The sequence below is a fragment of the Alternaria ventricosa genome, assembly GCF_023758065.1.
Source record: "Alternaria ventricosa strain BMP 2768 chromosome Unknown scaffold_62, whole genome shotgun sequence".
NCBI lineage: Eukaryota > Fungi > Ascomycota > Dothideomycetes > Pleosporales > Pleosporaceae > Alternaria > Alternaria ventricosa.
Window position 1 is genome coordinate 1 of NW_026055742.1, and position 4,320 is coordinate 4,320.

The window sequence follows — 4,320 nt, forward strand, 5'->3', positions numbered from 1 at the left end:
TTAAAATATGTAAATTTTATAGAATAATACGTTATTATACTATTTATGGGTAATAAGAGTCGAACTTATATGAATTAATTTCACCCCGTCCTAAGCGGGACCTGTCTACCGATTTCAGCATACCCATTTTTAATACGGTTTGTTTATTTTTTTTTATTAAAAAAAAAAATAAACAAACAGAAAAAAAAAGAAACTATCCCCTTTTATTTTTTTTCGACATAATTTCTATGAAATTATTAGAAAAAAAAATTAGGGGATGCCCTCAGGTATCCCCAGCTTTTTTTTTTTATTTATATAAATAAAAAAAAAAGCTGGGGATCCCTTCGGGATAGCAATAAACATTAGAGCAAAAGAAAATTAAGGAAAATAAGTTAATTCACCCTAAATGCATAATACAATATAAAATAGCTAAATACACCTTAAATAACCTAAATTTAGTAGTATTTCCATTCATCATAAAAATTAAATAATTAGTAAGCTGTATACCGTTTTTAATTTATCTTTTATAATAAACGAATACTACTGTTTAAATAATATGCTCGAGATAAGATTTGAACTTATAACCTAAACATCTTAAGAGTTCCGCTCTATAGTAAGTATTTGTGTTTCTACTTAAAAAATGTAGATAATAAACAAAGCCGATAAATTTACTAAATGTAAAAATAAGCTATTGCCTGAGATAAGATTCGAACTTATAACCTAAGCATCTTCAAAGCTCCGCTCGGCCAATTGAGCTTCTCAAGCTTTTTTTTTTTAATTATATATCTGTTTAAATATAACGTACCACTTTTCCTATAACTACGTATGGATCATTCACTTATGTTAAAAAATCTAGCTGCTTCAGAATTAGATCTAAAACTTTTTACTTCTCCGTTTATAGTATCTATACTATCCACAGCTAAAGCAGTTTTTGAATTAAGTATACTATTTGCTCTTTAAATTTCACTATGTTTTTTACCAAAAAAAGGATGTTTTTCTTTGGTGTTATTGATACTCATAATACTTTTTGTTTTTTCTGAATGTGTAAATCCTAAAGACGAACCTGCTATTTTTAAGATGTTATATAAAGGACTTAGTTTATCAATATAATACTGCTCTCTAGTAATAAGCTCTTCTTTTTCACAATACTCTAAAATGTCCAATGTAAAAGCGTTGTATCCAGCCAATGTTTTAATAAAGAAGAATATATTTTAGATTTACTCTTCTAACTAAGCATATAATTAGTATTAAGATAATACAGAAATCTTCTAGTTAAATTGGTTGAGCTTCCCACATAAGATTTTTTACTATGTACATTAGTTCACCTGTATATACCTGATTTTCCTCTATTTTCATTTAAAATCTTATCCCTATAAGAAATCACATCCAAATAAGTTATAACTGGTACTGTATTTAGTACGTATACCTCTAACATAAATAAACTACTTTCTCCCTTTTGAAATAGTTTCTTTTTTTTCAATGAAAAAAAAATAAACAAACAGTAAAGAGAGACACCCATAAACCATATCTATATTAAAAATAGTAAGTAAAGCACCGGATATAGATAAGAGACAAAAACCTAATGTACGTCAACCCTCCATTGATAAGGTTGAAGGTAGTAAAACATGAAAGCAGGATAGTAACATCTTTTTAAGGACAAAAAGGTTAAACCCGCCTCCGGAGATTTTTACTATGTTTATTCTTCTTTTCATTAGTTTAATAAAGAGTTGCACTTTATTTACAATAAAAATCAAATTGTAATTTCACTAGTCCCGGCCCCCCTGTAAAGGGGGGGGGGGAGGGTCCGAGCCTTGCCCCAAGGCGTGGACAAGTCCCCGCCCAGCCCCCGTACAGGGTTAAAAAAATTTTACATCCTAAAGGATGTAAACATTTTTTTAGGGGGCTAGTTTAAACTTTCAATTTTAATAAAGAGCTTCTCGAGCCTAGTCTCTTTAAACATTAATGGAGATATTAGGACTCGATCCTAAAATAACGATATGCAAAATCGCAGTTTTACCAATTAAACTATATCCCCTTAAGTTAATACATAAAAATAACTTATAAAGTAAGCCCAAGCGGGGTTTGAACCCGCGCATTTAACAGTGAAAATGTTACGTCTTAACCACTTGACTATTGGGCCTTAGATTTTATATAAATGCTTAAAACCGCAAAATATAAGAGTAAAAAAAACAGTATTTAAATACTATGTAAAAGTAACAATATATTTATTTCCCTATAAGGCCAGAATGATTTGAACACTCATCTGAGCTGTTATGAGCAGCTTGCTTTACCTATTAAGCTATAGCCTTTAACTATGCGGACAAAGGACTTGCACCTCTATTTACTGGTCATGAGCCAGGTATGTTACTATTACATCAATCCGCGTTCATATTTGCCAGTAATTTTTTTTTACACATATCCTATGTAAAAAAAAAAATTACAACCCCCTTTTTCTTCTTACTTTTTTGTTTGATATATCCTATATATAAAAAGAAGGTTAAAAGAGACTGGAGGGCTAATTTTTTTTTTAGCTCAATGGTTTATTGCTATCCCGAAGGGATCCCCAGCTTTTTTTTTTAATTTATATAAATAAAAAAAAGCAGGGGATACCTGAGGGCATCCCCTAATTTTTTTTCTAATAATTTCATAGAAATTATGTCGAAAAAAAATAAAAGGGGATAGTTTCTTTTTTTTTCGTTTGGACCCCCTCTCCAGCTTTTTTTTTATTTATATAAATAAAAAAAAGCAGAAGAGAGGGGGGGGGGGGGTATGAAAAAAAAAATAAACAAACAGAAAAAAAAGAAACGAAAAAAGTTAAGCAAAAGAAAAACAAATAACCGCAAGCTTATGGGGAAGGAAAATATCTAAATAGCCCAGTACGAGAATTGCACTCATATCTTCCGATTACAAAACGGGTGCATTACTATTATGCAAACCAGGCTAAATAAAGTATTTTTAATGATAAGTATGTTATTTAGTTAATGATAAAAATTAGTACTTTATACCTAAGAACATCAAAGCCCTTTCAGCCAAAGCCTATAACCCCTTAACCATGTTGTTAGAACTAGAGTTAACTGTTGCTACTATTCTAGCACTAACCCTATGAAAAATGGGATTCGTAATGTTATACTACGTTTCTAAGAGTATCCTAAGGTAAGCTTCGTGCCTAGATGCATTCAGCACTTATCTTAACTAACATAGCTTTCCTGCCATGCCTATACTATGTATAAATACTTGAGTATAAAAGTATTACCCTCTATAGCTCAAATAGGTAATAGATTCACATTGAATCTATCTATATTACTCTCCTTCTTCTGTAGTTACCCATTAACTAGTTAGTAAGGAGAACCTATTCTTGCCGTAATTTATCTGGTTAATATTAAGCGCATAAACAACAGGTAAACCATAGGTTACCATACCCAACTCCTTTCGTACGAAGGGGCTATCCTTATTTTACTCCAATTTCCTCTAGAAGATAGAAACCATACTGTCTCACGACGTATTTAACCCAGCTCGTGTAGCTCTTTAATCGACGAACAGTCGTACCCTTCATGATTCCTGCATTCATGTGGATGAGCTAAGCCGACATCGAGGTGCCAAACTGCGCACTCAATTTGTACTCTCTGGCGCAATTAGCCTGTTATCCCCAGCGTAGCTTTTTCAATAATACAAGACCTTTCCTTACTGCGTCTTGCGGTCTTTATGCCCTGCTTACGCAACTGATAGACGTGTATGTCAAACAGTAAAGCAAGATTAAGCCATTAAACTTTGGAAGTATATATCAACATCATTTCTTATACAGATATTCTGTAAAAAAAAAATAACTAATAGTGTTATAATTACATCTTGTTTTACCATTAGATAGTAATTATTAATACTATATATACACCTATTTTCCACATAGGTAAAATCTTACTTATATTAAATTGTTTTAGTTCTAACTTAAATAGAAATATAACTGAATTAGTTATAGATACCATTTTTTTTCTTAACAAAAAAAAATGGTAAATATAAAAAATAACAAACTAAATATAGTAATTAAAAAATTAAAATATACAAGGCAATTATTTAATAAAAGCCCTATATAATTTGCGTATAGCATATTACAAAAATAAATTTGGATACTCCCAGGTACTCTTTATGGGATCTGTGCCCCGCATAAACCATCTGCTAGCCATTGTCTCCTGAGCTTGATATAATCTCCCTCCTTTTATGGATTACATTCAGACGTCAGTTACACAAATGTAACCTATTCTACTGATATAACAACCAGAGTAAAGGTGTTTCAATTTTGTCGCTCAACTACCTTATTCCCTAAAACCTGTTAAATTATACCCTATA

General features: G+C 31.1%; 5 non-coding genes across 5 annotated transcripts; all 5 read right to left on the reverse strand.

Annotated features, from left to right (window-relative positions):
- Positions 1–671: 671 nt before the first annotated feature.
- On the reverse strand, positions 672–744 carry J4E93_011056. The gene has a single exon. It is a non-coding gene; the product is annotated as a tRNA-Phe (tRNA).
- A 1,198-nt stretch (positions 745–1,942) lies between these two features.
- On the reverse strand, positions 1,943–2,014 carry J4E93_011057. Its single transcript has one exon. It is a non-coding gene; the product is annotated as a tRNA-Ala (tRNA).
- Positions 2,015–2,046: 32 nt separating this feature from the next.
- On the reverse strand, positions 2,047–2,119 carry J4E93_011058. Its single transcript has one exon. It is a non-coding gene; the product is annotated as a tRNA-Glu (tRNA).
- Positions 2,120–2,215: 96 nt separating this feature from the next.
- J4E93_011059 lies at positions 2,216–2,288 on the reverse strand. Its single transcript has one exon. It is a non-coding gene; the product is annotated as a tRNA-Met (tRNA).
- Positions 2,289–2,849: 561 nt separating this feature from the next.
- On the reverse strand, positions 2,850–2,920 carry J4E93_011060. Its single transcript has one exon. It is a non-coding gene; the product is annotated as a tRNA-Thr (tRNA).
- Between the last annotated feature and the right edge of the window lie 1,400 nt (positions 2,921–4,320).